The sequence below is a fragment of the Atta colombica genome, unplaced genomic scaffold (assembly GCF_001594045.1).
Source record: "Atta colombica isolate Treedump-2 unplaced genomic scaffold, Acol1.0 scaffold274, whole genome shotgun sequence".
In the NCBI taxonomy this organism is placed as follows: domain Eukaryota; kingdom Metazoa; phylum Arthropoda; class Insecta; order Hymenoptera; family Formicidae; genus Atta; species Atta colombica.
Window position 1 is genome coordinate 2,533,767 of NW_017259375.1, and position 11,456 is coordinate 2,545,222.

An 11,456-nucleotide genomic window follows, 5' to 3' on the forward strand; every position below is an offset into this window, starting at 1 on the left:
TTTATTCTAAAAAATTATTAAAAAGGTTTTTTACAAAAAGTTACTATACTTTTTACATGAACACCTTTAATAATACGAAGGATTATTGAATCGAAATTTTATTTCACGCTAAATGCGTTGCAGCATATCATTAGTTATATTGTACATTAGGTATGACGGTCATAATTCGATTGCGTAAAGTGATGCTTGGCATCCTTAGTAAAATAAACTACATTGAGGAAAAAAGTTATTGATTGAAAAAAAATATTAGTTGATTCGACTAAATGCGAAAGTGTCAAACAAATATTTGTTTTCAAAAAAATTCAAACAATCATTTTAAATTACACGTGAGTTTATTGATATAACTCACCTATATATTTGACCTAAATACTAAATATTTCAACTAAAAAATCACTACGAATTCTAAACGCTTTAGTCAAGTTAATTGCGTTTTTCACTGGCAGAACTGGTGTACACTCAGTGCACTTAAAGTGTTACTGTTGTACAGTAATCTGAATGTAAAAGAGATATCTCAATTAATAAACTATTCAATGTATATTTTATCAAATACTACAATAAAATGTATTGAGGATTTTACGGTTTAATTCGTTTCTATATTTTTATTCAACGTACATCTTTACGTCGATTTTTGTACAACGGCTTTAATGTGCACTGGGTGCGCACTAGCTCTGCTAGTGAAAAGCTAACTTTTTTCTCAGTGTACTTGAAAAAGTTGTATATACAATATTTGGTGGACGTGTAAGCTTTAATGAGAAGAAGTTTTGTCTTATTGGAATACGTTATTGGGATGCAGGTGTGCAATTTACGGAAAGATAAATAATTTTAGCATATCCAGATAATTATCAAAGCAATGTCAGTTCATTAAAGAAAAATGATTCGATAATCATGTTCTTTCTTAGAAACTTATAAGTCCGCCAAATGTTAGCTGTAACTTTTCCTGATCGTAGTTTATTTCCAAAAATTATTTCACCAAACGTGAATATTTTATGCGATTAAATTGTCATCGTCATTGACACATATACTAATGACATGCTGTAATGCACTTGGTATATTTGAAGTGAAATAACGGCTAAAAATCCTATACTAAAAATCCTCATGTAAAGTAGGTTGGTAATTTTCCGTAAAGGACTTCTTCAATTATTCTTTAGAAAATAAATATCCAGAAATATACATGTGTTTTTTTTATTTCGCATCATTTCAAAGTATTAGAGATTTATCGTGTACACTCTGTATATTGTACACATAATTTGAGATTCGAAGAAAACGAAGATACATGATAATTAATTTATGCTCTTCAATTACATATTAAAAAAAAAGCATATTATGTCAGCTTTGCATGACTGAACATAACTTATGCCGATTAAAAAGTATTTAGAGTCAGATTCCGATTCGCATTACTTTCGCGGACAAACGATCATCGCGCAAGAATTGCTCGAGGAAACGAAGAGACGCAAATGTACGTCGTGCGTACCGAAAAATCCCATTTTGTCGAAGAATCGTATTCACTGGCGCGAGGCCAATTCCATTTAGAGTCCTCTACACAACGCACTCGAGGAAAATTCTGCGAGTTGGTGCGGCAGCAGAAGATGGGCCGCGAGGCCGGGAAGAGCGGAGGATAGCTTAAAAGAATCACTTTTTCCTGGTAGGCACCGAAACGACGCTGGAGCGACTTGTCGCACGGCGGGCGAATCTATCCTGGACTTACGCCAATTTCGATCCCCGTAACTGCCACCGTTCCGATGCACTCGCCAGAAATCGTGCGCTCGCTTCCGTCGTCGTCGGAAATAAATTATTGCGATCGCGCCCGAAACCTTTACCCGCGGTGACTATGTCTTTAACCCTTTCAAGATTGAGTATAAAAGAAACATAACTTTTTATTTACGTTGATTGTACTTTCAGGATATATTTAAAAATTTCTTTTAAATTCTGGATAGAGAATAGTTTCGAATTCTGAACCGGTGTTGGTTATCATCAATGCGCAGTAATTTTGTTTTAAAAGTAGCTTTAAAAGTACTTATTTTTTGACAGAACAACTACTTTATAAAGATTTCAAAATGATAAACTTTTTTAGTGCGAAAGCTCACAGAATTAAATTCCGGTGTACTGAAAATATATCACGTTGTGAGAGCATCATATTTTATTTTTCATCTTCTCGATAAAAATCTGTAGATGACGAAGTAAAAATACTTTTTATTCCTTTCTGTATTAACGTCTTACGGAAATGGTAAATGTAGGAAGAGATGAGAAGTTTGGTATCCAAGAAAAATCAAGAAGGAGAAGAGAAGGCGGAAGTGAACTCGCAGTTCGCCGCGTTGTTGTGTAATCAACTTCTTGAAAAGTCGCCAAATTCGATTCAGGAATTTATACGCGAGCACCTAGCTCCTCCAACAATACACAGCGTTTTTATCTAAGAACGTATTTTCAAAAGCATCTAATAAATTATTTAATTATTACTTATATCACTTGTAAATATTAGAGTAAAACAGAATGAAATGTATTATGATAGTATTATGAGCCACTCTTTCTCAAGATTAGTTCAATTTTCACTCTTTAGAGTGAGATTTCACTCTAAAGAGTGAAACACAAAAGAATTTAGAGAGTGGGTATTAACAATTTTGGGTCAAAGTTATCTCGATTTTGAATCAAAATTACTTCATTTTACGACATGAAAAATTAAATCGTAACCTTTTATTAGATTTTATATTATATTGTGAATTTGTTGTTAGACAATGAAAATGATAGTTTTCTTGATAAAAAATACGAAACAGTCAATGAAACTGACGATGAACCGAATCCGAAGGCTGAAAAGGAGGCGAGTAGACAATGAAAAGCACGTTGGCAGAAGATTAACGTATAGTTGACTTCGTCCCTGCTGGGCGCGATGAATCCGTTGGATTCGTGCCAATCTTCCCGTCGACATTGCCGAGCCACTATTTTCAGTTTAACACGAGCCTCGACCTGCCTCGACGTCGTCCGCCCTCTCGCACAATTCCATCGCGGGATTATGGATTGTTTCGAACTAAGTTTCATTTCCCGAGAATTCCCTATGCGAACTGGCTACCGCATCACGTCGGCAAACGTATATTGCGCTTCGATATCATTGAATTTCAAAACGGCAGATAAATAATTAATCGCGCGCCTCAACATTGGCTGCTGAAATACTTATTAGGATTCTGCAATCGTGGGTCATGTGGTAACATAATTTATAAAAAAATAATCGTTACAACAGAAAGAACAGTTTTAAAATATTTAAAAATTTGATTAGATACAGATCTGAAAATAATTTTGTCGGACTATCAAAAGTAATTAAGAAACTGAAGTAATGTTACAAAAAGTTTTTGATATTTCAGCAAAATCGTTCTTTTCGTATATTTTTCGAAAAAAATTATTCTGGGAGAATGAAATTATCGAGAGTCAATAAATCTCATTCCCTTCCGAATATCAATTTTTTATTTTCAATTGTAGCAATTTCTTTACGGATAGAATATTTTTGCTGAAATGAAAAAAAAAATTTAACTAGGTACGCTTAAGTTGAGTTGTTAGAACTTTAGTACTAAACTAAAGAAACTTTTTATAGCATTGCTCACCAGGCTTCAGTTTTTTACATAATTATTTTTATGGTCCAACAAAATTATTTTCAGTATGTATTTGCCTAATTTTTTTAATATTTCAAAAAAATGATTTTTTCTGTATCTTCATTTTTAGTCTTCAATCTTTTAAGATAGATATGATTTTTGTCTTGAGATCATAATGCAGCGTATTATATCGAAATTGACAAAGTATATATAACCTCGATGTAAAATAACTCGATGAATCGGCGATTTCAGATATTTTTCAGGAATTTTAAGAATCAACGACTGCATTCGTATTTCACATTTCGCGCAGCATGGCAATGATTTGAAATTATTGCACGTTCTAGGTCGCTCTCTTTCTATCTTGCTCTTTTTATTGTTGCACTTCTATTCTTGCGTTTTCATGTGCTTCTTATTTATTATTACGTTTCTATTGTTGCGGCTGGTTGAGGATTTCCAGGACTTTATACGGTTCATCTAGCTTTCGTCACGAAACGTTTTTTTATCGTTAAAACGGAGGAGAATTTTCTCAGAATATTGTGTTCAGTCTCACAATAACCGAGGTACAGCTTCACAATCTGAACTGAAACCTTCAGATATTAACGGTGGATATATTGTATTTACCTATTGTATTTACCTATTGTAGAAAAATATTTTGCCTATTATATTTTATTTACCTGCTGATGATTTTTATGGCTATCTCTATGCAAAAACGAGAAGATTTTTGAAATTATTTAACATCATATTTAAACTCGAGATATAACACATCATAAAGACATCGTTTAGACGTTATATTGTGAGAATTAATGTCTTAACGATGTCTTTAATGAACTTTCAACAACAGGCCATTAATGATAAATTAGAAATTAAAAGCGAGTTGTAAGCAAATCAATAGCGTGTTACAAGACAATAATAAGTTAGTAATCAGTGATTACATGGAGTGACTATTTCTATTTCTTATTCTATTTCTTCGATTTAAATTACGTTATGATTGAATAAAAAATCAATATATATATTTGCAATCTTTATTGAAGATACCAGAACTGACTGGCATAATCTAATGAAAATTGAACAATTTAATATAACTTATGGATGCAAGTTTTTAAAATTGATGATTTATAAGTGACTTATCATTAGTATGATATGAGTGATGTTAACGACTTATTATAGAAAAAAGTCTTAAGTTTTCTAAACAATAAGTCATTATTTAAGTTTTAATTTTAAGTCGTAAAAAATTGTCCAAATCATAATCGATTATTCTTCTCACATTCGACTATTATTGTCAATTTCTTATGGCTTAAGACTTAAAGTTTGATGTATTATTATTAGAAAGCCTATTATGTGTCGACTTTATTGGATATTTACTATCTTGATAGCTTCCATCTAAAAAGCGTTAGTTGGCATATATTTAACCGATGTAACATAATTCCCCGGTCACCGCAACGCGATGAGTTTTTACTGTCGTTGCAATTTCACCTTTCGCCGCGTTTCGGCGTCGAGCGGAAGCGCGCTCCTCGGGACAGGTGATTTGTCACACGGAAGCGAAACGAGCTTGCCTCGTCCGACTTGCCGCTGGAGTTTTTCGCACCCGCGTACAGGTAGCTGATGACTTCAGGGCGGAAAGCTCGTGACGAAATGCGAGATGTGACAGAAAAGGAAGAGGGAGGCAAAGTAGTAAGAAGGGTCGCTGCGGCAACGTTAAACGGAAGATGCGACGAGCGAACTTTCAGCGCGCACTTTGTACTCCCGTCTTTTTCCTCGCTAGCGTTTCTCTTACTCTCGTTTCGTCTCTGGATAGGGAAACTCGTTCATCTGATCTCTTCGGGAACAGCTGATTGCTCGTATTTCTCATTCGTCGAAAAATACAGAACGCTACTTGTTTGCACGACTTTTCCGTTCCCTTGCTTCCTTGCGAATTTGGTGGTTGCGAACTTTGTCGTACTCTCTTGATTTTTGTGTTCTTCTATTGCTTCTTTTTATAACATCCACTTAGGAACGTAATCAATTATCTTCTCTCGCCATTAAACGTTTTTATAATATCGAAACACTTGCTTGAATAAAAGCTTGAATAAAAGATTTCTCAATTTAAACAAATACAAAATTACAACATTGGTGGTGGAAGGAGGCCACAGCCATTATTCTTCTCTTGTGTTAATATAGTTTAAATAAAACGTTTTACGAATTATACATTAATTTAAATAATATTTTTTCAATGTAATAATTTAAATAATAATTTAATGTTTTACTTTTTCATATTTGATCTTAAAATTTCGCCTGCCACGAGCCAATGGCCCCCCTTGACAAATTTGTATGCACCAATGAGTAACAACATCATTATATCAATAAATAAATAACAAATTTAGAGTCAAACAAAATATATGTGCATCTGCACGTTTTGAAGCATTTGTACAAATATTTATCCGGTCAGATGCTGTAGATTTTCACGAGTTTATTTTCCTCTTTCGCGTCAATGAGCACAATAATTATACGTACCTTTTTGCAGACACTGCGAAAATCTCTTTCGCTCTAAACCGGCAAAACGAAAAATTTTCAGATATAGTATGTGTATAAATCGTTGCACATTTAACACCTGCGTCGTAAAATATAATAAATTTACGCCAATTTCATAATGCAGCGTTTGCTGCCGCTGCGACAGTCTAGGCACGTTAAACAAAGGAAAAAAAGACCGGAAAGAAGATTCCCGCGGAGAAATGAGAATATTTTTGCGGCTTAATTCAAGGTTCTGCGGTATACGTCGAGCAGGAATACGTCGTTGGCCAATATATGAAAAGAAATAAAGCACATATCCTGTAGGGAATACTGAAATTGTCATCTCGGAGAATATAATTCGTGCACGAATAATAATCGTTCGATTCCTCTAGTTATTAATTTTTCATGTTTCAGAAAATAATACTTTCAGTCAACATTAATAAAACGGTATCACATCTATTCTTGGAAAAAATTTCCAAGAATTTTTGTCGATTGCGACATTTGTTGACTATGTATTTATACAAATTATTTCAGAGATTTTATTTTAAAAACCTTACTTAAATTTTTTGATGACATAAACACAGAAAGAACGAATTTTGCTAAAGTATCTTAAAATTTAATTAGATAAAGATCTGAAAATAAATCTGTTAAATCGTCAAAATAATTATGTAGAGGACTCAAGCAATGCTACAAAAAATTTGTATATTCATAAATCTCTACCGATAATTATTTTAACAGTTCAAATTTTTTTTTAGATTTGTAGCTGCTAAAATTTTTAGATATTATATTTTAGCAAAATTGTTCTTTCTGTGTAAAAAAAAGTAGTTACAAAAATAGTAATTATAATAATAATAATGTCGTTTAGGAGTGAAAGCAGAAATATTGTAATCTAATAATAATGCTCATTTATGGCAACAAATAATTTCATAAGGAAATATAACGACGCAAATAGTACATAATTCCGGTATTAATACGCAGAACATATAATTCAGTTTTAACGATCGCCATCGATTTAACCATGGCTCGGCGAGTTCTTCGAGCTGCTCACCTGGTCCGTAATCGCAGTTTATTCGCGGCACACGATTTAGCACAGCTACTCTACGAGTTCGGCGCAGCCGGTTTATCGAGCTAGCAACGTCAGCGAGAAATAAAGACCCTATTAATGCGAAGCGGGATTAGGGTAGCTCGCTCAAGTGCAGCTTCTCATTGCTCGCATCCTACAGCTCATGGTCGAATTTTCGGATAACGATTCGAGACACCGTTTTCGCCGTCAGACTTGTGCTTAGGCGAATATTACTCGCAGTTTTAAATTGTTATTTAGTTGTCCCTAAGGATGTCCCTAAGGATGTCTTCTCGGATAAATCAAACTGGAACGTATGACTGACCTATTCACACATAAATTCAAAATAGTAAAATACAAAATTTTATATCTCTTTATTAAAAAGTTAAGTGTCCGTTTAAGCATTAAATCATGTATGATAAAGCCGTGCATAGATACTTGCATCACTATAATATAATTTAATTATTTTTTATATTATGAAAGGAATAAGTTCTCTGAAATAAAAATGCAATTAAATACATATATAGATCTGAAAATAATTTTGTTAGGTCATTAAAGTAATTATATAGAAAATTAAAATATAATGAGTAATATTGTAAAAAATTTTGATATTTTAGCCATCAGTTTGAGCGTCTTATAGGAATTTGATTGGACTATCAAATAATGTATACATAATTATTGGTAGTCTATCAAAATTATTTTTAAATCTAATTGAATTTTTATACTGAAGCAGAACCGTTCTTTTTTTGTATAATGACTCGAGCTACTATAATATAATTTTATTATTTCTAATGAAATCAGTCTTGTGGATATAAATTTTTTGGGTAATCAATTTATATTCTTTCTTTTATAAATTCATTTTTGAATATATTTATACGTTATATAAATCACAATAACTCACTGCGTATTGATTTTATTAAATGAAATTTTGCGCGAGTGCTATCAACGTGCAAGAGCACGTTATCATTTCACATGAATGTCTTCAGTATCAGATACAATGCGGCAATTTTAGTGCGCCGGGTGGCTATGTTTGTAATGTCCTGTACTGACGTAAATCGCCTTCCGTCTTCCTTAATGTCACTATCCTTAGACGCCAACAAGGAACTACTACAAAAAGGGGATTGTCGCTTGTTACGTTTGCGAAGAGAAATATATCTGAGAAGACAAGGTACAAAAACACTGGGTGTAAAGCTTGTGTTTGAGAGAATAGAAACGTCACGTTTTTTGAATGTTATGGAAACATATTTTTTCGAAAATTAATGATATTATTGCATTTTTGCATTTTTAATTCACAAGTTTTTTTTAGGCAGATATGAACGTAGAATATCTATTTCTTTGAATAATTGCTATATTATTAATATTATATGACAATATAATTAATGACAATATTATTAACTCTTAGTTACACACATGATAATTTTTTTTTACTACACTATTAATAATTCATAATATCTAATTACATCTAATTTAAGTCGTAATCATTTCTGTAGGTCGCTAACTGTTCTTACTCAAAATGTATTGGATATCAAAGGAGTAATAGTAACTCAATCTTTTGAATTAAATAATATTTTGTTATTTTTAACTTCCATGTGTATCAAAATGTAAATCAATCCATTTCTATGATTAATTTCAATTATAAACAATGTATTTATATTAACATATAAATTTAATAAATATATAATGAACTAATTTTAAGTGAAATTTAATACGTTTTCTTGAGTTTAAATTATTTAATTCTATTATTTTAATTAAATTAATAAAATATTAAATTAATAAAATAACATATTCAGTGGTATAGATATGATTAAAAATAACTTAATTATATAATTTGATATCATGAATTTAATAGAGGAGTTAAACAGTGGAGTTAAACAATGTAACTCAAGAAATGTATTTTTTACTCAAATTTAATTTATTATTTATTAAATGCATATGTTATTTATTTTGAAACTACTCACAGAAATGGAATGGATTGATTTACGTTTTGACATACATGGAAATTAAAATAACAAAATGTTATTTTTTAAAAAGGCTGAATAACCATTGATTTTTGATATCTAATAGTATATGTATAATGGATTGTTCGTGACCTGATTTAATTTTCATCACTTTTACAAGTAAAAATGATTAAGTAATTCTTACATACAGTTTTAACATTTTTAGAAAGTATTTATAAGTTATGTATTAAAGTTATGTATTAAAAAAAAGGAAAAAAAAGAAATCATTATTATTAATTTAGTCAGGTGCGCTCCTATTAAGGAAAAGTTCTAAAGAAAAGAAATACACAGAACACGAATGACCTAATTGTGTGTACTAAGGATTAATATATGTATAAGACTGTTTTTCTTTTAAGAAACACAGAAGAAGTGTCGTTGTATTTTTGTTATTCATTGAATGCTGAATAGAACAACTGCTTGTGTTGACTATGTCTTTTTAGGAAAGCAACCGTTAATAATTTCATTGATGTACAATGTTAATGGCATAACTACAGACATATCTGCTGCTTTTGGTGAGATAATTAATGATTGACACGTCTAAAATACCTATTCTCTTTTCCTCCTGTTTCCTTGTGCTTGTCATCGATGCAACCGGATGACTCGGGCGAAGCGAAGCCGCACTTCCGTCTTGCACAATGCGTTTCCGACACTTCAACTGAGCCGAATGCGACACTTTACGCGCAACAAGCAACTCGCCTACGGAGATCGCGAGAGTGGTTTGCAACGCAAATCCGAGTCGGACACAAAACGCGGCGGACAGCTCGAAAGGATGGTCGAAGCGGGATAAAATCCGACATGACACGCTTCTGTTTACCGTATACACTGGGCTGCATATGCAAAGCGAAACTTTCTACCCACTTTGTACAGTGCGTTTCATAAACGTTGGCGTGCGGTGTCACGCCGTTTTTTGCCAGAGTGCAAAGAGCGGGTGAAATCGTTCGACACATGTCGTTAGACATTGGAAACTACATTTTTGTCGCTCTTTCAATTCTAAACTTTGTTGTCTGTTGATGCACATGTTGTGTTGAGCACATTCTCGCATTATATGAATCTTTCGGGATATTGTGTAATACAGACAACAAAAGTATCCTTCAACCAACTGTAGAACATTTTACGTCATTTTAATAACAAATCGATTAATTATGTTTTAAATTAATAATTAATTAATGTTACAGAAAAGCCAAGGTGTCATTTTACATTATACTTTCAAATTTTTTTTTATGTTTAATTTTGAAAGAACCTGTGTTAGAAGGTTCTCGCTCAACTCACGAGAGGATAGCAGCGATGGGCTTTAATTTACTTTATTGTGACATAAAATACTGTAAAATGCATGTGTATTGTCCCTTACGAATTGACCTCGTCGACCCGTAGCGTCTCGTCGTTAGACCTCCGATATCCTCACATACAAAAGATATTCCTGCTCTAAGGAGTGTTATAGGACGCAAGAGAAAATTCTCCGATTTATCCAAAGAAACTTGTTTACCACGTTTTAAAACGAGCTAATTTGAAATTGGTCAAGGGATTATCATCGCAGAGAGAATGTAAAATTATAAAGCCTTTTATATTAATGTTTCTTATTTTATATATATTTCAGCAGATCATGTTGTGTTAAATGTGAAATTAACGTCTGCTGTATACAATATTGTGAGAATCAACATGGAGAAAGACAATAGACTTTACCGTCGAGTTTGACAAGTTTTTTATCTTTTGATCGAAGTAAGTTTTGAAGCAAAATAATTTATTGTTACATTTGCGAAATTATTTTCTTCTCAAAACAAAAATGCGAAACGACGAAACTTTGTAAATAAATGGAGCATTAATATTTTCTACTTTACGCGCGTCCTTATGAGTAGCAAAGTTTACGGTAATTCATGCTTCGTTGGATTTGTACCTTTCATATTTGCGATTCTTAGCGGTAATGCTTTTTTCATTCCGCTTTGAAGTTTGCAAATGGCTGGGGCCAGGAAATCCGCGCAGTGTATCTTGCAGAAATTCAAACTACATAACGCATTGACTGTAATTCCTAATATCAACAGAACTTTGGGTCAGAATATTCCCTGGGGAACTACTGTGCAACGATGCTCAGAGATGTGCGTTGTGCAAACGCTCTCTCTAAAAAGGAAACTTCGTGTCCGATCAGCATAAATGGATATCTTCTAACATTATATTATATTTATATTATATTTATATTTATATTATATTATATTTATTTCGTCACATTTATGTGCAGCCAATCTTGTAAGTTTTCATTATTCTCCAAATTTCTTAGAATAAAGTCTCATTTCAAAAAAAGAGTGAGATGATTTTTTTTTTTTTTTTTTTTTTTTTTTTTTTTTT

The 11,456-nt window shown here is 32.4% G+C and overlaps 1 protein-coding gene across 1 annotated transcript in view; it reads left to right on the plus strand.

Moving 5' to 3' along the window:
* Window positions 1-11,456, plus strand: part of LOC108689635 (synaptogenesis protein syg-2-like) — a gene marked incomplete at its 3' end in the record, with an annotated part of 148,728 nt that overhangs the window by 99,236 nt on the left and 38,036 nt on the right. The window lies entirely within an intron of this gene.